Raw genomic sequence first — 15,729 nt, forward strand, 5'->3', positions numbered from 1 at the left:
TAAAAATGTAAAACCTTAAATAAATCATATTGTGCCTACGACAATTGGTATTCCTATTCGGTCACCCATCCAAGTAGCAACCAATCCCGATGTTGCTTAACTTCCGAGATCGGACGAGATCGGATGCATTCAACCTGGTATGGTCGTAGTCGGTATTGGTCAACATTTATGGTCTAATCTATTTAAAAATGTAAAAACTTAAATAAATCATATTGTGCCTACGACAATTGGTATTCCTAGGCGGTCACCCATCCAAGTACAAACCAATCCCGACATTGCTTAACTTCCGAGATCGGACGAGATCGGGTGCATTCAACCTGGTATGTTCGTAGACAGTATTGGTCAACCTTTATGGTCTAACCTATTTAAAAATGTAAAAACTTAAATAAATCATATTGTGCCTACGACAATTGGTATTCCTAGGCGGTCACCCATCCAAGTACTAACCAATCCCGACGTTGCTTAACTTCCGAGATCGGACGAGATCGGGTGCATTCAACCTGGTATGGTCGTAGGCAGTATTGGTCAATATTTTTTGGTCTAAAATCTTTAAAAATGTTAACATTTAAATATATTTAAAAAATCATATTTTGCCTATGACAATTGGTATTCCTAGGCGGTCACCCATCCAAGTACTAACCAATCCCAAAGTTGCTTAACTTCCGAGATCGGACGAGATCGGGTGCATTAAACCTGGTGTGGTCGTAGACAGTATTGGTCAACATTTTTTGGTCTAAAATCTTTAAAAATGTTAACATTTAAATATATTTTATGAATCATATTTTGCCTATGACAATTGGTATTCCTAGGCGGTCACCCATCCAAGTACTAACCAATCCCAAAGTTGCTTAACTTCCGAGATCGGACGAGATCGGGTGCATTAAACCTGGTGTGGTCGTAGAAAGTATTGGTCAACATTTTTTGGTCTAAAATCTTTAAAAATGTTAACATTTAAATATATTTAAAAGAATAAAAACTTAAATAAATCATATTTTGCCTACGACAATTGGTATTCCTAGGCGGTCACCCATCCAAGTACTAACCAATCCCGACGTTGCTTAACTTTCGAGATCGGACGAGATCGGGTGCATTCAACATGGTATGGTCGAAGCCAGTATTGCTCAACATTTTTTGGTCTAATCTATTTCAAAATGTAAAAACTTAAATAAATCATATATTGCCTACGACAATTGGTATTCCTAGGCGGTCACCCATCCAAGTACTAACCAATCCCGACGTTGCTTAACTTCCGAGATCGGACGAGATCGGGTGCATTCAACATGGTATGGTCGAAGGCAGTATTGCTCAACATTTTTTGGTCTAATCTATTTAAAAATGTAAAAACTTAAATAAATCATATTTTGCCTACGACAATTGGTATTCCTAGGCGGTCACCCATCCAAGTGCTAACCAATCCCGACGTTGCTTAACTTCCGAGATCGGACGAGATCGGGTGCTTTCAACCTGGTATGGTCGTAGACAGTATTGGTCAACATTTTTTGGTCTAAAATCTTTAAAAATGTTGACATTTAAATATATTTAAAAGAATAAAAACTTTAATAAATCATATTTTGCCTACGACAATTGGTATTCCTAGGCGGTCACCCATCCAAGTACTAACCAATCCCGACGTTGCTTAACTTTCGAGATCGGACGAGATCGGGTGCATTCAACATGGTATGGTCGAAGGCAGTATTGCTCAACATTTTTTGGTCTAATCTATTTAAAAATGTAAAAACTTAAATAAATCATATATTGCCTACGACAATTGGTATTCCTAGGCGGTCACCCATCCAAGTACTAACCAATCCCGACGTTGCTTAACTTCCGAGATCGGACGAGATCGGGTTCATTCAACATGGTATGGTCGAAGGCAGTATTGCTCAACATTTTTTGGTCTAATCTATTTAAAAATGTAAAAACTTAAATAAATCATATATTGCATACGACAATTGGTATTCCTAGGCGGTCACCCATCCAAGTACTAACCAATCCCGACGTTTCTTAACTTCCGAGATCGGACGGGATCGGGTGCATTCAACCTGGTATGGTCGTAGCCAGTATTGGTCAACATATTTTGGTCTAATCTATTTAAAAATGTAAAAACTTGAATAAATCATATTTAGCCTACGACAATTGGTATTCCTAGGCGGTCACCCATCCAAGTACTAACCAATCCCGACGTTGCTTAACTTCCGAGATCGGACGAGATCGGGTGCATTCAACCTGGTATGGTCGTAGTCGGTATTGCTCAACATTTATGGTCTAATCTATTTAAAAATGTAAAAACTTCAATAAATCATATTGTGCCTACGACAATTGGTATTCCTAGGCCCTCACCTATCCAAGTACTAACCAATCCCGACGTTGCTTAACTTCCGAGATCGGACGAGATCGGGTGCATTCAACCTGGTATGGTCGTAGACAGTATTGGTCAACATTTATGGTCTAATCTATTTAAAAATGTAAAAACTTGAATAAATCATATTTTGCCTACGACAATTGGTATTCCTAGGCGGTCACCCATCCAAGTACTAACCAATCCCGACGTTGCTTAACTTCCGAGATCGGACGAGATCGGGTGCTTTCAACCTGGTATGGTCGTAGACAGTATTGGTCAACATTTTTTGGTCTAAAATCTTTAAAAATGTTAACATTTAAATATATTTAAAAGAATAAAAACTTAAATAAATCATATTTTGCCTACGACAATTGGTATTCCTAGGCGGTCACCCATCCAAGTACTAACCAATCCCGACGTTGCTTAACTTCCGAGATCGGACGAGATCGGGTGCATTCAACATGGTATAGTCAAAGGCAGTATTGCTCAACATTTTTTGGTCTAATCTATTTAAAAATGTAAAAACTTAAATAAATCATATATTGCCTACGACAATTGGTATTCCTAGGCGGTCACCCATCCAAGTACTAACCAATCCCGACGTTGCTTAACTTCCGAGATCGGACGAGATCGGGTGCATTCAACATGGTATGGTCGAAGGCTGTATTGCTCAACATTTTTTGGTCTAATCTATTTAAAAATGTAAAAACTTAAATAAATCATATATTGCCTACGACAATTGGTATTCCTAGGCGGTCACCCATCCAAGTACTAACCAATCCCGACGTTGCTTAACTTCCGAGATCGGACGAGATCGGGTGCATTCAACCTGGTATGGTCGTAGTCAGTATTGTTCAACATTTTTTGGTCTAATCTATTTAAAAATGTAAAAACTTAAATAAATCATATTGTGCCTACGACAATTGGTATTCCTAGGCGGTCACCCATCCAAGTACTCACCAATCCCGACGTTACTTAACATCCGAGATCGGACGAGATCGGGTGCATTCAACCTGGTATGGTCGAAAGCAGTATTTCTCAACATTTGATGTCTAATCTAATTAAAAAAGTAAAAACTTAAATCAGTCATATTTTGCCTACGACAATTGGTATTCCTAGGCGGTCACCCATACAAGTACCAACCAATCACGACGTTGCTTAACTTCCGAGATCGGACGAGATCGGGTGCATTCAACCTGGTATGGTCGCAGACAGTATGGGCCAACATTTTTTGGTATGAATTCTTTTAAAATGTAAACGATTAAATATATTTTAAAAATCATACTTTGCCTATGACAATTGGAATTCCTATGCGGTCACCCATCCAAGTACTAACCAATCCCGACGTTGCTTAACTTCCTAGATCGGACGAGATCGGGTGCATTCAACCTGGTATGGTCGTAAGCAGTATTTCTCAACATTTTATGTCTAATCTATTTAAAAAAGTAAAAACTTAAATAAATCATATTTTGCCTACGACAATTGGTATTCCTATGCGGTCACCCATCCAAGTAGCAACCAATCCCAATGTTGCTTAACTTCCGAGTTCGGACGAGATCGGGTGCATTCAACCTGGTATGGTCGTAGTCGGTATTGGTCAACATTTATGGTCTAATCTATTTAAAAATGTAAAAACTTAAATAAATCATATTGTGCCTACGACAATTGGTATTCCTAGGCGGTCACCCATCCAAGTACAAACCAATCCCGACGTTGCTTAACTTCCGAGATCGGACGAGATCGGGTGCATTCAACCTGGTATGTTCGTAGACAGTATTGGTCAACATATATGGTCTAATCTATTTAAAAATGTAAAAACTTAAATAAATCATATTTTGCCTTTGACAATTGGAATTCCTATGCGGTCACCCATCCAAGTACTAACCAATCCCGACGTTGCGTACCTTCCGAGATCGGGTGCATTCAACCTGGTATGGTCGTAGGCAGTATTGGTCAATATTTTTTGGTCTAAAATCTTTAAAAATGTTAACATTTAAATATATTTTAAAAATCATATTTTGCCTATGACAATTGGTATTCCTAGATGGTCACCCATCCAAGTACCAACCAACCCGACGTTGCTTAACTTCCGAGATCGGACGCGAATCGGGTGCATTCAACCTGGTATGTTCGTAGCCAGTATTGGTCAACATTTTATGGTCTAATCTATTTAAAAATGTAAAAACTTAAATAAATCATATTGCGCCTACGACAATTGGTATTCCTATGCGGTCACCCATCCAAGTAGCAACCAATCCCGATGTTGCTTAACTTCCGAGATCGGACGAGATCGGGTGCATTCAACCTGGTATGGTCGTAGTCGGTATTGGTCAACATTTATGGTCTAATCTATTTAAAAATGTAAAAACTTAAATAAGTCATATTGTGCCTACGACAATTGGTATTCCTAGGCGGTCACCCATCCAAGTAGCAACCAATCCCGATGTTGCTTAACTTCCGAGATCGGACGAGATCGGGTGCATTCAACCTGGTATGGTCGTAGACAGTATTGGTCAACATATATGGTCTAATCTATTTAAAAATGTAAAAACTTAAATAAATCATATTTTGCCTATGACAATTGGAATTCCTATGCGGTCACCCATCCAAGTACTAACCAATCCAGACGTTGCTTAACTTTCGAGATCGGACGAGATCGGGTGCATTCAACCTGGTATGGTCGTAGCCAGTATTGGTCAACATTTTTTGGTCTAATCTATTTAAAAATGTAAAAACTTAAATAAATCATATTTTGCCTACGACAATTGGTATTCCTAGGCGGTCACCCATCCAAGTACTAACCAATCCCGACGTTGCTTAACTTCCGAGATCGGACGAGATCGGGTGCATTCAACCTGGTATGGTCGTAGGCAGTATTGGTCAATATTTTTTGGTCTAAAATCTTTAAAAATGTTAACATTTAAATATATTTTAAAAATCATATTTTGCCTATGACAATTGGTATTCCTAGGCGGTCACCCATCTAAGTACCAACCAACCCGACGTTGCTTAACTTCCGAGATCGGACGCGAATCGGGTGCATTCAACCTGGTGTGTTCGTAGCCAGTATTGGTCAATATTTTATGGTCTAATCTATTTAAAAATGTAAAAACTTAACTAAATCATATTGTGCCTACGACAATTGATATTCCTATGCGGTCACCCATCCAAGTAGCAACCAATCCCGATGTTGCTTAACTTCCGAGATCGGACGAGATCGGGTGCATTCAACCTGGTATGGTCGTAAGCAGTATTTCTCAACATTTTATGTCTAATCTATTTAAAAAAGTAAAAACTTAAATAAATGATATTTTGCCTACGACAATTGGTATTCCTAGGCGGTCACCCATCCAAGTACTAACCAATCCCGACGTTGCTTAACTTCCGAGATCGGACGAGATCGGGTGCATTCAACCTGGTATGGTCGTAGACAGTATTGGTCAACATTTATGGTCTAATATATTTAAAAATGTAAAAACTTAAATAAGTCATATTGTGCCTACGACAATTGGTATTCCTAGGCGGTCACCCATCCAAGTAGCAACCAATACCGACGTTGCTTAACTTCCGAGATCGGACGAGATCGGGTGCATTCAACCTGGTATGGTCGTAGACAGTATTGGTCAACATTCTTTGATCTAAAATCTTTAAAAATTTTAACATTTGAATATATTTTAAAACTCATATTTTGCCTATGACAATTTGTATTCCTAGGCCCGTCACCCATCCAAGTACTAACCAATCCCGACGTTGCTTAACTTCCGAGATCGGACGAGATCGGGTGCATTCAACCTGGTATGGTCATAGACAGTATTGGTCAACATTTTTTGGTCTAAAATCTTTAAAAATGTTAACATTTAAATATATTTTATGAATCATATTTTGCCTATGACAATTGGAATTCCTATGCGGTCACCAATCCCGACGTTGCTTAACTTCCGAGATCGGACGAGATCGGTTGCATTCAACCTGGTATGGTCGTAAGCAGTATTTCTCAACATTTTATGTCTAATTTATTTAAAAAAGTAAAAACTTAAATAAATCATATTTTGCCTACGACAATTGGTATTCCTAGGCGGTCACCCATCCAAGTACTAACCAATCCCGACGTTGCTTAACTTCCGAGATCGGACGAGATCGGGTGCATTCAACCTGGTATGGTCGTAGACAGTATTGGTCAACATTTATGGTCTAATCTATTTAAAAATGTAAAAACTTAAATAAATCATATTGTGCCTACGACAATTGGTATTCCTAGGCGGTCACCCATCCAAGTAGCAACCAATCCCGATGTTGCTTAACATCCGAGATCGGACGAGATCGGGTGCATTCAACCTGGTATGGTCGAAAGCAGTATTTCTCAACATTTTATGTCTAATCTAATTAAAAAAGTAAAAACTTAAATAAATCATATTTTGCCTACGACAATTGGTATTCCTATGCGGTCACCCATCCAAGTAGCAACCAATCCCGATGTTGCTTAACTTCCGAGATCGGACGAGATCGGGTGCATTCAACCTGGTATGGTCGTAGTCGGTATTGGTCAACATTTATGGTCTAATCTATTTAAAAATGTAAAAACTTAAATAAGTCATATTGTGCCTACGACAATTGGTATTCCTAGGCGGTCACCCATCCAAGTAGCAACCAATCCCGATGTTGCTTAACTTCCGAGATCGGACGAGATCGGGTGCATTCAACCTGGTATGGTCGTAAACAGTATTGGTCAACATATATGGTCTAATCTATTTAAAAATGTAAAAACTTAAATAAATCATATTTTGCCTATGACAATTGGAATTCCTATGCGGTCACCCATCCAAGTACTAACCAATCCAGACGTTGCTTAACTTTCGAGATCGGACGAGATCGGGTGCATTCAACCTGGTATGGTCGTAGCCAGTATTGGTCAACATTTTTTGGTCTAATCTATTTAAAAATGTAAAAACTTAAATAAATCATATTTTGCCTACGACAATTGGTATTCCTAGGCGGTCACCCATCCAAGTACTAACCAATCCCGACGTTGCTTAACTTCCGAGATCGGACGAGATCGGGTGCATTCAACCTGGTATGGTCGTAGGCAGTATTGGTCAATATTTTTTGGTCTAAAATCTTTAAAAATGTTAACATTTAAATATATTTTAAAAATCATATTTTGCCTATGACAATTGGTATTCCTAGGCGGTCACCCATCTAAGTACCAACCAACCCGACGTTGCTTAACTTCCGAGATCGGACGCGAATCGGGTGCATTCAACCTGGTGTGTTCGTAGCCAGTATTGGTCAATATTTTATGGTCTAATCTATTTAAAAATGTAAAAACTTAACTAAATCATATTGTGCCTACGACAATTGATATTCCTATGCGGTCACCCATCCAAGTAGCAACCAATCCCGATGTTGCTTAACTTCCGAGATCGGACGAGATCGGGTGCATTCAACCTGGTATGGTCGTAAGCAGTATTTCTCAACATTTTATGTCTAATCTATTTAAAAAAGTAAAAACTTAAATAAATGATATTTTGCCTACGACAATTGGTATTCCTAGGCGGTCACCCATCCAAGTACTAACCAATCCCGACGTTGCTTAACTTCCGAGATCGGACGAGATCGGGTGCATTCAACCTGGTATGGTCGTAGACAGTATTGGTCAACATTTATGGTCTAATATATTTAAAAATGTAAAAACTTAAATAAGTCATATTGTGCCTACGACAATTGGTATTCCTAGGCGGTCACCCATCCAAGTAGCAACCAATACCGACGTTGCTTAACTTCCGAGATCGGACGAGATCGGGTGCATTCAACCTGGTATGGTCGTAGACAGTATTGGTCAACATTCTTTGATCTAAAATCTTTAAAAATTTTAACATTTGAATATATTTTAAAACTCATATTTTGCCTATGACAATTTGTATTCCTAGGCCCGTCACCCATCCAAGTACTAACTAATCCCGACGTTGCTTAACTTCCGAGATCGGACGAGATCGGGTGCATTCAACCTGGTATGGTCATAGACAGTATTGGTCAACATTTTTTGGTCTAAAATCTTTAAAAATGTTAACATTTAAATATATTTTATGAATCATATTTTGCCTATGACAATTGGAATTCCTATGCGGTCACCAATCCAAGTACTAACCAATCCCGACGTTGCTTAACTTCCGAGATCGGACGAGATCGGTTGCATTCAACCTGGTATGGTCGTAAGCAGTATTTCTCAACATTTTATGTCTAATCTATTTAAAAAAGTAAAAACTTAAATAAATCATATTTTGCCTACGACAATTGGTATTCCTAGGCGGTCACCCATCCAAGTACTAACCAATCCCGACGTTGCTTAACTTCCGAGATCGGACGAGATCGGGTGCATTCAACCTGGTATGGTCGTAGACAGTATTGGTCAACATTTATGGTCTAATCTATTTAAAAATGTAAAAACTTAAATAAATCATATTGTGCCTACGACAATTGGTATTCCTAGGCGGTCACCCATCCAAGTAGCAACCAATCCCGATGTTGCTTAACATCCGAGATCGGACGAGATCGGGTGCATTCAACCTGGTATGGTCGAAAGCAGTATTTCTCAACATTTTATGTCTAATCTAATTAAAAAAGTAAAAACTTAAATAAATCATATTTTGCCTACGACAATTGGTATTCCTATGCGGTCACCCATCCAAGTAGCAACCAATCCCGATGTTGCTTAACTTCCGAGATCGGACGAGATCGGGTGCATTCAACCTGGTATGGTCGAAAGCAGTATTTCTCAACGTTTTATGTCTAATCTAATTAAAAAATAAAAACTTAAATAAATCATATTTTGCCTACGACAATTGGTATTCCTATGCGGTCACCCATCCAAATAGCAACCAATCCCGACGTTGCTTAACTTCCGAGATCGGACGAGATCGGGTGCATTCAACCTGGTATGGTCGTAGACAGTATTGGTCAACATTCTTTGGTCTAAAATCTTTAAAAATTTTAACATTTGAATATATTTTAAAAATCATATTTTGCCTATGACAATTTGTATTCCTAGGCCCGTCACCCATCCAAGTACTAACCAATCCCGACGTTGCTTAACTTCCGAGATCGGACGAGATCGGGTGTATTCAACCTGGTATGGTCATAGACAGTATTGGTCAACATTTTTTGGTCTAAAATCTTTAAAAATGTTAACATTTATATATATTTTATAAATCATATTTTGCCTATGACAATTGGAATTCCTATGCGGTCACCCATCCAAGTACTAACCAATCCCGACGTTGCGTAACTTCCGAGATCGGACGAGATCGGGTGCATTCAACCTGGTATGGTCGTAAGCAGTATTTCTCAACATTTTATGTCTAATCTATTTTAAAAAGTAAAAACTTAAATAAATCATATTTTGCCTATGACAATTGGAATTCCTATGCGGTCACCCATCCAAGTACTAACCAATCCCGACGTTGCGTACCTTCCGAGATCGGACGAGATCGGGTGCATTCAACCTGGTATGGTCGTAGGCAGTATTGGTCAATATTTTTTGGTCTAAAATCTTTAAAAATGTTAACATTTAAATTTATTTTAAAAATCATATTTTGCCTATGACAATTGGTATTCCTAGATGGTCACCCATCTAAGTACCAACCAACCCGACGTTGCTCAACTTCCGAGATCGGACGCGAATCGGGTGCATTCAACCTGGTATGTTCGTAGCCAGTATTGGTCAACATTTTATGGTCTAATCTATTTAAAAATGTAAAAACTTGAATAAGTCATATTGTGCCTACGACAATTGGTATTCCTAGGCGGTCACCCATCCAAGTACTAACCAATCCCAAAATTGCTTAACTTCCGAGATCGGACGAGATCGGGTGCATTCAACCTGGTGTGGTCGTAGACAGTATTGGTCAAAATTTTTTGGTCTAAAATCTTTAAAAATGTTAACATTTAAATATATTTTATGAATCATATTTTGCCTATGACAATTGGAATTCCTATGCGGTCAACCATCCAAGTACTAACCAATCCCGACGTTGCTTAACTTCCGAAATCGGACGAGATCGGGTGCATTCAACCTGGTATGGTCGTAGACAGTATTGGTCAACATTTATGGTCTAATCTATTTAAAAATGTAAAAACTTAAATAAATCATATTGTGCCTACGACAATTGGTATTCCTAGGCGGTCACCCATCCAAGTAGCAACCAATCCCGATGTTGCTTAACTTCCGAGATCGGACGAGATCGGATGCATTCAACCTGGTATGGTCGTAGTCGGTATTGGTCAACATTTATGGTCTAATCTATTTAAAAATGTAAAACCTTAAATAAATCATATTGTGCCTACGACAATTGGTATTCCTATTCGGTCACCCATCCAAGTAGCAACCAATCCCGATGTTGCTTAACTTCCGAGATCGGACGAGATCGGATGCATTCAACCTGGTATGGTCGTAGTCGGTATTGGTCAACATTTATGGTCTAATCTATTTAAAAATGTAAAAACTTAAATAAATCATATTGTGCCTACGACAATTGGTATTCCTAGGCGGTCACCCATCCAAGTACAAACCAATCCCGACATTGCTTAACTTCCGAGATCGGACGAGATCGGGTGCATTCAACCTGGTATGTTCGTAGACAGTATTGGTCAACCTTTATGGTCTAACCTATTTAAAAATGTAAAAACTTAAATAAATCATATTGTGCCTACGACAATTGGTATTCCTAGGCGGTCACCCATCCAAGTACTAACCAATCCCGACGTTGCTTAACTTCCGAGATCGGACGAGATCGGGTGCATTCAACCTGGTATGGTCGTAGGCAGTATTGGTCAATATTTTTTGGTCTAAAATCTTTAAAAATGTTAACATTTAAATATATTTAAAAAATCATATTTTGCCTATGACAATTGGTATTCCTAGGCGGTCACCCATCCAAGTACTAACCAATCCCAAAGTTGCTTAACTTCCGAGATCGGACGAGATCGGGTGCATTAAACCTGGTGTGGTCGTAGACAGTATTGGTCAACATTTTTTGGTCTAAAATCTTTAAAAATGTTAACATTTAAATATATTTTATGAATCATATTTTGCCTATGACAATTGGAATTCCTATGCGGTCAACCATCCAAGTACTAACCAAACCCGACGTTGCTTAACTTCCGAGATCGGACGAGATCGGGTGCATTCAACCTGGTATGGTCGTAGACAGTATTGGTCAACATTTATGGTCTAATCTATTTAAAAATGTAAAAACTTAAATAAATCATATTGTGCCTACGACAATTGGTATTCCTAGGCGGTCACCCATCCAAGTAGCAACCAATCCCGATGTTGCTTAACTTCCGAGATCGGAGGAGATCGGATGCATTCAACCTGGTATGGTCGTAGTCGGTATTGGTCAACATTTATGGTCTAATCTATTTAAAAATGTAAAAACTTAAATAAATCATATTGTGCCTACGACAATTGGTATTCCTATTCGGTCACCCATCCAAGTAGCAACCAATCCCGATGTTGCTTAACTTCCGAGATCGGACGAGATCGGATGCATTCAACCTGGTATGGTCGTAGTCGGTATTGGTCAACATTTATGGTCTAATCTATTTAAAAATGTAAAAACTTAAATAAATCATATTGTGCCTACGACAATTGGTATTCCTAGGCGGTCACCCATCCAAGTACAAACCAATCCCGACGTTGCTTAACTTCCGAGATCGGACGAGATCGGGTGCATTCAACCTGGTATGTTCGTAGACAGTATTGGTCAACCTTTATGGTCTAACCTATTTAAAAATGTAAAAACTTAAATAAATCATATTGTGCCAACGACAATTGGTATTCCTAGGCGGTCACCCATACAAGTACTAACCAATCCAGACGTTGCTTAACTTCCGAGATCGGACGAGATCGGGTGCATTCAACCTGGTATGGTCGTAGCCAGTATTGGTCAACATTTTTTGGTCTAATCTATTTAAAAATGTAAAAACTTAAATAAATCATATTTTGCCTACGACAATTGGTATTCCTAGGCGATCACCCATCCAAGTACTAACCAATCCCGACGTTGCTTAACTTCCGAGATCGGACGAGATCGGGTGCATTCAACCTGGTATGGTCGTAGGCAGTATTGGTCAATTTTTTTTTTGTGTCTAAAATCTTTAAAAATGTTAACATTTAAATATATTTTAAAAATCATATTTTGCCTATGACAATTGGTATTCCTAGGCGGTCACCCATCCAAGTACTAACCAATCCCAAAGTTGCTTAACTTCCGAGATCGGACGAGATCGGGTGCATTCAACCTGGTGTGGTCGTAGACAGTATTGGTCAACATTTTTTGGTCTAAAATCTTTAAAAATGTTAACATTTAAATATATTTTATGAATCATATTTTGCCTATGACAATTGGAATTCCTATGCGGTCAACCATCCAAGTACTAACCAATCCCGACGTTGCTTAACTTCCGAGATCGGACGAGATCGGGTGCATTCAACCTGGTATGGTCGTAGACAGTATTGGTCAACATTTATGGTCTAATCTATTTAAAAATGTAAAAACTTAAATAAATCATATTGTGCCTACGACAATTGGTATTCCTAGGCGGTCACCCATCCAAGTAGCAACCAATCCCGATGTTGCTTAACATCCGAGATCGGACGAGATCGGGTGCATTCAACCTTGTATGGTCGAAAGCAGTATTTCTCAACATTTTATGTCTAATCTAATTAAAAAAGTAAAAACTTAAATAAATCATATTTTGCCTACGACAATTGGTATTCCTATGCGGTCACCCATCCAAGTAGCAACCAATCCCGATGTTGCTTAACTTCTGAGATCGGACGAGATCGGGTGCATTCAACCTGGTATGGTCGAAAGCAGTATTTCTCAACATTTTATGTCTAATCTAATTAAAAAAGTAAAAACTTAAATAAATCATATTTTGCCTACGACAATTGGTATTCCTATGCGGTCACCCATCCAAGTAGCAACCAATCCCGACGTTGCTTAACTTCCGAGATCGGAGGAGATCGGGTGCATTCAACCTGGTATGGTCGTAGACAGTATTGGTCAACATTCTTTGGTCTAAAATCTTTAAAAGTTTTAACATTTGAAAATATTTTAAAAATCATATTTTGCCTATGACAATTTGTATTCCTAGGCCCGACACCCATCCAAGTACTAACCAATCCCGACGTTGCTTAACTTCCGAGATCGGACGAGATCGGGTGCATTCAACCTGGTATGGTCATAGACAGTATTGGTCAACATTTTTTGGTCTAAAATCTTTAAAAATGTTAACATTTAAATATATTTTATAAATCATATTTTGCCTATGACAATTGGAATTCCTATGCGGTCACCCATCCAAGTACTAACCAATCCCGACGTTGCGTAACTTCCGAGATCGGACGAGATCGGGTGCATTCAACCTGGTATGGTCGTAAGAAGTATTTCTCAACATTTTATGTCTAATCTATTTAAAAAAGTAAAAACTTAAATAAATCATATTTTGCCTATGACAATTGGAATTCCTATGCGGTCACCCATCCAAGTACTAACCAATCCCGACGTTGCGTACCTTCCGAGATCGGACGAGATCGGGTGCATTCAACCTGGTATGGTCGTAGGCAGTATTGGTCAATATTTTTTGGTCTAAAATCTTTAAAAATGTTAACATTTAAATTTATTTTAAAAATCATATTTTGCCTATGACAATTGGTATTCCTAGATGGTCACCCATCTAAGTACCAACCAACCCGACGTTGCTTAACTTCCGAGATCGGACGCGAATCGGGTGCATTCAACCTGGTATGTTCGTAGCCAGTATTGGTCAACATTTTATGGTCTAATCTATTTAAAAATGTAAAAACTTGAATAAATCATATTGTGTCTACGACAATTGGTATTCCTAGGCGGTCACCCATCCAAGTACTAACCAATCCCAAAGTTGCTTAACTTCCGAGATCGGACGAGATCGGGTGCATTCAACCTGGTGTGGTCGTAGACAGTATTGGTCAACATTTTTTGGTCTAAAATCTTTAAAAATGTTAACATTTAAATATATTTTATGAATCATATTTTGCCTATGACAATTGGAATTCCTATGCGGTCAACCATCCAAGTACTAACCAATCCCGACGTTGCTTAACTTCCGAGATCGGACGAGATCGGGTGCATTCAACCTGGTATGGTCGTAGACAGTATTGGTCAACATTTATGGTCTAATCTATTTAAAAATGTAAAAACTTAAATAAATCATATTGTGCCTACGACAATTGGTATTCCTAGGCGGTCACCCATCCAAGTAGCAACTAATCCCGATGTTGCTTAACATCCGAGATCGGACGAGATCGGGTGCATTCAACCTGGTATGGTCGAAAGCAGTATTTCTCAACATTTTATGTCTAATCTAATTAAAAAAGTAAAAACTTAAATAAATCATATTTTGCCTACGACAATTGGTATTCCTATGCGGTCACCCATCCAAGTAGCAACCAATCCCGATGTTGCTTAACTTCCGAGATCGGACGAGATCGGGTGCATTCAACCTGGTATGGTCGAAAGCAGTATTTCTCAACATTTTATGTCTAATCTAATTAAAAAAGAAAAAACTTAAATAAATCATATTTTGCCTACGACAATTGGTATTCCTATGCGGTCACCCATCCAAGTAGCAACCAATCCCGACGTTGCTTAACTTCCGAGATCGGACGAGATCGGGTGCATTCAACCTGGAATGGTCGTAGACAGTATTGGTCAACATTCTTTGGTCTAAAATCTTTAAAAATTTTAACATTTGAATATATTTTAAAAATCATATTTTGCCTATGACAATTTGTATTCCTAGGCCCGTCACCCATCCAAGTACTAACCAATCCCGACGTTGTTTAACTTCCGAGATCGGACGAGATCGGGTGCATTCAACCTGGTATGGTCATAGACAGTATTGGTCAACATTTTTTGGTCTAAAATCTTTAAAAATGTTAACATTTAAATATATTTTATAAATCATATTTTGCCTATGACAATTGGAATTCCTATGCGGTCACCCATCCAAGTACTAACCAATCCCGACGTTGCGTAACTTCCGAGATCGGACGAGATCGGGTGCATTCAACCTGGTATGGTCGTAAGCAGTATTTCTCAACATTTTATGTCTAATCTATTTAAAAAAGTAAAAACTTAAATAAATCATATTTTGCCTATGACAATTGGAATTCCTATGCGGTCACCCATCCAAGTACTAACCAATCCCGACGTTGTGTACCTTCCGAGATCGGACGAGATCGGGTGCATTCAACCTGGTATGGTCGTAGGCAGTATTGGTCAATATTTTTTGGTCTAAAATCTTTAAAAATGTTAACATTTAAATATATTTTAAAAATCATA

The 15,729-nt window shown here is 38.5% G+C and overlaps 26 non-coding genes and 55 pseudogenes across 26 annotated transcripts; all 81 read right to left on the bottom strand.

Moving 5' to 3' along the window:
* Positions 1 to 32: 32 nt before the first annotated feature.
* On the bottom strand, positions 33 to 151 carry LOC146150967 (5S ribosomal RNA; annotated as a pseudogene).
* Positions 152 to 215: 64 nt separating this feature from the next.
* Positions 216 to 334, bottom strand: LOC146150968 (5S ribosomal RNA; annotated as a pseudogene).
* A 64-nt stretch (positions 335 to 398) lies between these two features.
* Positions 399 to 517, bottom strand: LOC146150969 (5S ribosomal RNA). The gene has a single exon (XR_014496254.1). It is a non-coding gene; the product is annotated as a 5S ribosomal RNA (ribosomal RNA).
* A 74-nt stretch (positions 518 to 591) lies between these two features.
* Positions 592 to 710, bottom strand: LOC146150970 (5S ribosomal RNA). The gene has a single exon (XR_014498490.1). It is a non-coding gene; the product is annotated as a 5S ribosomal RNA (ribosomal RNA).
* Positions 711 to 784: 74 nt separating this feature from the next.
* On the bottom strand, positions 785 to 903 carry LOC146150971 (5S ribosomal RNA; annotated as a pseudogene).
* A 91-nt stretch (positions 904 to 994) lies between these two features.
* On the bottom strand, positions 995 to 1,113 carry LOC146150972 (5S ribosomal RNA; annotated as a pseudogene).
* Positions 1,114 to 1,178: 65 nt separating this feature from the next.
* Positions 1,179 to 1,297, bottom strand: LOC146150973 (5S ribosomal RNA). The gene has a single exon (XR_014495456.1). It is a non-coding gene; the product is annotated as a 5S ribosomal RNA (ribosomal RNA).
* Positions 1,298 to 1,362: 65 nt separating this feature from the next.
* Positions 1,363 to 1,481, bottom strand: LOC146150974 (5S ribosomal RNA). The gene has a single exon (XR_014497293.1). It is a non-coding gene; the product is annotated as a 5S ribosomal RNA (ribosomal RNA).
* Positions 1,482 to 1,572: 91 nt separating this feature from the next.
* Positions 1,573 to 1,691, bottom strand: LOC146150975 (5S ribosomal RNA). The gene has a single exon (XR_014496875.1). It is a non-coding gene; the product is annotated as a 5S ribosomal RNA (ribosomal RNA).
* Positions 1,692 to 1,756: 65 nt separating this feature from the next.
* LOC146150976 (5S ribosomal RNA) lies at positions 1,757 to 1,875 on the bottom strand. Its single transcript, XR_014496862.1, has one exon. It is a non-coding gene; the product is annotated as a 5S ribosomal RNA (ribosomal RNA).
* A 65-nt stretch (positions 1,876 to 1,940) lies between these two features.
* Positions 1,941 to 2,059, bottom strand: LOC146150977 (5S ribosomal RNA; annotated as a pseudogene).
* A 65-nt stretch (positions 2,060 to 2,124) lies between these two features.
* LOC146150978 (5S ribosomal RNA) lies at positions 2,125 to 2,243 on the bottom strand. The gene has a single exon (XR_014495616.1). It is a non-coding gene; the product is annotated as a 5S ribosomal RNA (ribosomal RNA).
* Positions 2,244 to 2,307: 64 nt separating this feature from the next.
* LOC146150979 (5S ribosomal RNA) lies at positions 2,308 to 2,426 on the bottom strand (annotated as a pseudogene).
* Positions 2,427 to 2,490: 64 nt separating this feature from the next.
* LOC146150980 (5S ribosomal RNA) lies at positions 2,491 to 2,609 on the bottom strand. Its single transcript, XR_014495253.1, has one exon. It is a non-coding gene; the product is annotated as a 5S ribosomal RNA (ribosomal RNA).
* Positions 2,610 to 2,700: 91 nt separating this feature from the next.
* Positions 2,701 to 2,819, bottom strand: LOC146150981 (5S ribosomal RNA). Its single transcript, XR_014496397.1, has one exon. It is a non-coding gene; the product is annotated as a 5S ribosomal RNA (ribosomal RNA).
* Positions 2,820 to 2,884: 65 nt separating this feature from the next.
* LOC146150982 (5S ribosomal RNA) lies at positions 2,885 to 3,003 on the bottom strand. The gene has a single exon (XR_014495457.1). It is a non-coding gene; the product is annotated as a 5S ribosomal RNA (ribosomal RNA).
* A 65-nt stretch (positions 3,004 to 3,068) lies between these two features.
* Positions 3,069 to 3,187, bottom strand: LOC146150983 (5S ribosomal RNA). Its single transcript, XR_014495786.1, has one exon. It is a non-coding gene; the product is annotated as a 5S ribosomal RNA (ribosomal RNA).
* A 65-nt stretch (positions 3,188 to 3,252) lies between these two features.
* Positions 3,253 to 3,371, bottom strand: LOC146150984 (5S ribosomal RNA; annotated as a pseudogene).
* A 64-nt stretch (positions 3,372 to 3,435) lies between these two features.
* Positions 3,436 to 3,554, bottom strand: LOC146150985 (5S ribosomal RNA; annotated as a pseudogene).
* A 74-nt stretch (positions 3,555 to 3,628) lies between these two features.
* LOC146150986 (5S ribosomal RNA) lies at positions 3,629 to 3,747 on the bottom strand (annotated as a pseudogene).
* A 64-nt stretch (positions 3,748 to 3,811) lies between these two features.
* On the bottom strand, positions 3,812 to 3,930 carry LOC146150987 (5S ribosomal RNA; annotated as a pseudogene).
* Positions 3,931 to 3,994: 64 nt separating this feature from the next.
* On the bottom strand, positions 3,995 to 4,113 carry LOC146150988 (5S ribosomal RNA). The gene has a single exon (XR_014498357.1). It is a non-coding gene; the product is annotated as a 5S ribosomal RNA (ribosomal RNA).
* Positions 4,114 to 4,360: 247 nt separating this feature from the next.
* Positions 4,361 to 4,479, bottom strand: LOC146150989 (5S ribosomal RNA; annotated as a pseudogene).
* A 65-nt stretch (positions 4,480 to 4,544) lies between these two features.
* On the bottom strand, positions 4,545 to 4,663 carry LOC146150990 (5S ribosomal RNA; annotated as a pseudogene).
* A 64-nt stretch (positions 4,664 to 4,727) lies between these two features.
* LOC146150991 (5S ribosomal RNA) lies at positions 4,728 to 4,846 on the bottom strand. Its single transcript, XR_014498513.1, has one exon. It is a non-coding gene; the product is annotated as a 5S ribosomal RNA (ribosomal RNA).
* Positions 4,847 to 4,910: 64 nt separating this feature from the next.
* On the bottom strand, positions 4,911 to 5,029 carry LOC146150992 (5S ribosomal RNA; annotated as a pseudogene).
* Positions 5,030 to 5,094: 65 nt separating this feature from the next.
* LOC146150993 (5S ribosomal RNA) lies at positions 5,095 to 5,213 on the bottom strand. The gene has a single exon (XR_014496365.1). It is a non-coding gene; the product is annotated as a 5S ribosomal RNA (ribosomal RNA).
* Positions 5,214 to 5,287: 74 nt separating this feature from the next.
* Positions 5,288 to 5,406, bottom strand: LOC146150994 (5S ribosomal RNA; annotated as a pseudogene).
* A 65-nt stretch (positions 5,407 to 5,471) lies between these two features.
* On the bottom strand, positions 5,472 to 5,590 carry LOC146150995 (5S ribosomal RNA; annotated as a pseudogene).
* A 64-nt stretch (positions 5,591 to 5,654) lies between these two features.
* On the bottom strand, positions 5,655 to 5,773 carry LOC146150996 (5S ribosomal RNA). Its single transcript, XR_014497150.1, has one exon. It is a non-coding gene; the product is annotated as a 5S ribosomal RNA (ribosomal RNA).
* A 64-nt stretch (positions 5,774 to 5,837) lies between these two features.
* LOC146150997 (5S ribosomal RNA) lies at positions 5,838 to 5,956 on the bottom strand (annotated as a pseudogene).
* Positions 5,957 to 6,030: 74 nt separating this feature from the next.
* LOC146150998 (5S ribosomal RNA) lies at positions 6,031 to 6,150 on the bottom strand (annotated as a pseudogene).
* A 241-nt stretch (positions 6,151 to 6,391) lies between these two features.
* Positions 6,392 to 6,510, bottom strand: LOC146150999 (5S ribosomal RNA). The gene has a single exon (XR_014497161.1). It is a non-coding gene; the product is annotated as a 5S ribosomal RNA (ribosomal RNA).
* A 64-nt stretch (positions 6,511 to 6,574) lies between these two features.
* LOC146151000 (5S ribosomal RNA) lies at positions 6,575 to 6,693 on the bottom strand (annotated as a pseudogene).
* Positions 6,694 to 6,757: 64 nt separating this feature from the next.
* LOC146151001 (5S ribosomal RNA) lies at positions 6,758 to 6,876 on the bottom strand (annotated as a pseudogene).
* A 64-nt stretch (positions 6,877 to 6,940) lies between these two features.
* On the bottom strand, positions 6,941 to 7,059 carry LOC146151002 (5S ribosomal RNA; annotated as a pseudogene).
* A 64-nt stretch (positions 7,060 to 7,123) lies between these two features.
* On the bottom strand, positions 7,124 to 7,242 carry LOC146151003 (5S ribosomal RNA; annotated as a pseudogene).
* Positions 7,243 to 7,307: 65 nt separating this feature from the next.
* Positions 7,308 to 7,426, bottom strand: LOC146151004 (5S ribosomal RNA). Its single transcript, XR_014496476.1, has one exon. It is a non-coding gene; the product is annotated as a 5S ribosomal RNA (ribosomal RNA).
* Positions 7,427 to 7,500: 74 nt separating this feature from the next.
* LOC146151005 (5S ribosomal RNA) lies at positions 7,501 to 7,619 on the bottom strand (annotated as a pseudogene).
* A 65-nt stretch (positions 7,620 to 7,684) lies between these two features.
* On the bottom strand, positions 7,685 to 7,803 carry LOC146151006 (5S ribosomal RNA; annotated as a pseudogene).
* A 64-nt stretch (positions 7,804 to 7,867) lies between these two features.
* On the bottom strand, positions 7,868 to 7,986 carry LOC146151007 (5S ribosomal RNA). The gene has a single exon (XR_014497172.1). It is a non-coding gene; the product is annotated as a 5S ribosomal RNA (ribosomal RNA).
* A 64-nt stretch (positions 7,987 to 8,050) lies between these two features.
* On the bottom strand, positions 8,051 to 8,169 carry LOC146151008 (5S ribosomal RNA; annotated as a pseudogene).
* A 74-nt stretch (positions 8,170 to 8,243) lies between these two features.
* LOC146151009 (5S ribosomal RNA) lies at positions 8,244 to 8,363 on the bottom strand (annotated as a pseudogene).
* Positions 8,364 to 8,437: 74 nt separating this feature from the next.
* LOC146151010 (5S ribosomal RNA) lies at positions 8,438 to 8,556 on the bottom strand (annotated as a pseudogene).
* A 64-nt stretch (positions 8,557 to 8,620) lies between these two features.
* Positions 8,621 to 8,739, bottom strand: LOC146151011 (5S ribosomal RNA). Its single transcript, XR_014497183.1, has one exon. It is a non-coding gene; the product is annotated as a 5S ribosomal RNA (ribosomal RNA).
* A 64-nt stretch (positions 8,740 to 8,803) lies between these two features.
* On the bottom strand, positions 8,804 to 8,922 carry LOC146151012 (5S ribosomal RNA; annotated as a pseudogene).
* A 64-nt stretch (positions 8,923 to 8,986) lies between these two features.
* On the bottom strand, positions 8,987 to 9,105 carry LOC146151013 (5S ribosomal RNA; annotated as a pseudogene).
* A 63-nt stretch (positions 9,106 to 9,168) lies between these two features.
* Positions 9,169 to 9,287, bottom strand: LOC146151014 (5S ribosomal RNA; annotated as a pseudogene).
* A 74-nt stretch (positions 9,288 to 9,361) lies between these two features.
* On the bottom strand, positions 9,362 to 9,481 carry LOC146151015 (5S ribosomal RNA; annotated as a pseudogene).
* A 74-nt stretch (positions 9,482 to 9,555) lies between these two features.
* On the bottom strand, positions 9,556 to 9,674 carry LOC146151016 (5S ribosomal RNA; annotated as a pseudogene).
* Positions 9,675 to 9,738: 64 nt separating this feature from the next.
* LOC146151017 (5S ribosomal RNA) lies at positions 9,739 to 9,857 on the bottom strand (annotated as a pseudogene).
* Positions 9,858 to 10,115: 258 nt separating this feature from the next.
* LOC146151018 (5S ribosomal RNA) lies at positions 10,116 to 10,234 on the bottom strand. The gene has a single exon (XR_014495873.1). It is a non-coding gene; the product is annotated as a 5S ribosomal RNA (ribosomal RNA).
* Positions 10,235 to 10,308: 74 nt separating this feature from the next.
* Positions 10,309 to 10,427, bottom strand: LOC146151019 (5S ribosomal RNA; annotated as a pseudogene).
* A 64-nt stretch (positions 10,428 to 10,491) lies between these two features.
* On the bottom strand, positions 10,492 to 10,610 carry LOC146151020 (5S ribosomal RNA; annotated as a pseudogene).
* A 64-nt stretch (positions 10,611 to 10,674) lies between these two features.
* On the bottom strand, positions 10,675 to 10,793 carry LOC146151021 (5S ribosomal RNA; annotated as a pseudogene).
* A 64-nt stretch (positions 10,794 to 10,857) lies between these two features.
* LOC146151022 (5S ribosomal RNA) lies at positions 10,858 to 10,976 on the bottom strand (annotated as a pseudogene).
* A 64-nt stretch (positions 10,977 to 11,040) lies between these two features.
* Positions 11,041 to 11,159, bottom strand: LOC146151023 (5S ribosomal RNA). The gene has a single exon (XR_014496587.1). It is a non-coding gene; the product is annotated as a 5S ribosomal RNA (ribosomal RNA).
* Positions 11,160 to 11,233: 74 nt separating this feature from the next.
* Positions 11,234 to 11,352, bottom strand: LOC146151024 (5S ribosomal RNA). Its single transcript, XR_014498491.1, has one exon. It is a non-coding gene; the product is annotated as a 5S ribosomal RNA (ribosomal RNA).
* A 74-nt stretch (positions 11,353 to 11,426) lies between these two features.
* LOC146151025 (5S ribosomal RNA) lies at positions 11,427 to 11,545 on the bottom strand (annotated as a pseudogene).
* A 64-nt stretch (positions 11,546 to 11,609) lies between these two features.
* On the bottom strand, positions 11,610 to 11,728 carry LOC146151026 (5S ribosomal RNA; annotated as a pseudogene).
* Positions 11,729 to 11,792: 64 nt separating this feature from the next.
* Positions 11,793 to 11,911, bottom strand: LOC146151027 (5S ribosomal RNA; annotated as a pseudogene).
* A 64-nt stretch (positions 11,912 to 11,975) lies between these two features.
* Positions 11,976 to 12,094, bottom strand: LOC146151028 (5S ribosomal RNA). Its single transcript, XR_014498358.1, has one exon. It is a non-coding gene; the product is annotated as a 5S ribosomal RNA (ribosomal RNA).
* Positions 12,095 to 12,158: 64 nt separating this feature from the next.
* Positions 12,159 to 12,277, bottom strand: LOC146151029 (5S ribosomal RNA; annotated as a pseudogene).
* A 65-nt stretch (positions 12,278 to 12,342) lies between these two features.
* On the bottom strand, positions 12,343 to 12,461 carry LOC146151030 (5S ribosomal RNA). The gene has a single exon (XR_014495736.1). It is a non-coding gene; the product is annotated as a 5S ribosomal RNA (ribosomal RNA).
* Positions 12,462 to 12,538: 77 nt separating this feature from the next.
* Positions 12,539 to 12,657, bottom strand: LOC146151031 (5S ribosomal RNA). The gene has a single exon (XR_014497021.1). It is a non-coding gene; the product is annotated as a 5S ribosomal RNA (ribosomal RNA).
* Positions 12,658 to 12,731: 74 nt separating this feature from the next.
* LOC146151032 (5S ribosomal RNA) lies at positions 12,732 to 12,850 on the bottom strand (annotated as a pseudogene).
* Positions 12,851 to 12,914: 64 nt separating this feature from the next.
* LOC146151033 (5S ribosomal RNA) lies at positions 12,915 to 13,033 on the bottom strand (annotated as a pseudogene).
* A 64-nt stretch (positions 13,034 to 13,097) lies between these two features.
* LOC146151034 (5S ribosomal RNA) lies at positions 13,098 to 13,216 on the bottom strand (annotated as a pseudogene).
* Positions 13,217 to 13,280: 64 nt separating this feature from the next.
* LOC146151035 (5S ribosomal RNA) lies at positions 13,281 to 13,399 on the bottom strand (annotated as a pseudogene).
* A 74-nt stretch (positions 13,400 to 13,473) lies between these two features.
* Positions 13,474 to 13,593, bottom strand: LOC146151036 (5S ribosomal RNA; annotated as a pseudogene).
* Positions 13,594 to 13,667: 74 nt separating this feature from the next.
* LOC146151037 (5S ribosomal RNA) lies at positions 13,668 to 13,786 on the bottom strand (annotated as a pseudogene).
* A 64-nt stretch (positions 13,787 to 13,850) lies between these two features.
* Positions 13,851 to 13,969, bottom strand: LOC146151038 (5S ribosomal RNA; annotated as a pseudogene).
* Positions 13,970 to 14,043: 74 nt separating this feature from the next.
* Positions 14,044 to 14,162, bottom strand: LOC146151039 (5S ribosomal RNA; annotated as a pseudogene).
* Positions 14,163 to 14,227: 65 nt separating this feature from the next.
* LOC146151040 (5S ribosomal RNA) lies at positions 14,228 to 14,346 on the bottom strand. The gene has a single exon (XR_014494879.1). It is a non-coding gene; the product is annotated as a 5S ribosomal RNA (ribosomal RNA).
* Positions 14,347 to 14,420: 74 nt separating this feature from the next.
* Positions 14,421 to 14,539, bottom strand: LOC146151041 (5S ribosomal RNA; annotated as a pseudogene).
* A 64-nt stretch (positions 14,540 to 14,603) lies between these two features.
* Positions 14,604 to 14,722, bottom strand: LOC146151042 (5S ribosomal RNA; annotated as a pseudogene).
* Positions 14,723 to 14,786: 64 nt separating this feature from the next.
* LOC146151043 (5S ribosomal RNA) lies at positions 14,787 to 14,905 on the bottom strand (annotated as a pseudogene).
* Positions 14,906 to 14,969: 64 nt separating this feature from the next.
* Positions 14,970 to 15,088, bottom strand: LOC146151044 (5S ribosomal RNA; annotated as a pseudogene).
* Positions 15,089 to 15,162: 74 nt separating this feature from the next.
* On the bottom strand, positions 15,163 to 15,282 carry LOC146151045 (5S ribosomal RNA; annotated as a pseudogene).
* Positions 15,283 to 15,356: 74 nt separating this feature from the next.
* Positions 15,357 to 15,475, bottom strand: LOC146151046 (5S ribosomal RNA; annotated as a pseudogene).
* A 64-nt stretch (positions 15,476 to 15,539) lies between these two features.
* LOC146151047 (5S ribosomal RNA) lies at positions 15,540 to 15,658 on the bottom strand (annotated as a pseudogene).
* Between the last annotated feature and the right edge of the window lie 71 nt (positions 15,659 to 15,729).

Source organism: Ascidiella aspersa, chromosome 4 (assembly GCF_963924565.1).
Source record: "Ascidiella aspersa chromosome 4, kaAscAspe10.2, whole genome shotgun sequence".
In the NCBI taxonomy this organism is placed as follows: Eukaryota; Metazoa; Chordata; class Ascidiacea; order Phlebobranchia; family Ascidiidae; genus Ascidiella; species Ascidiella aspersa.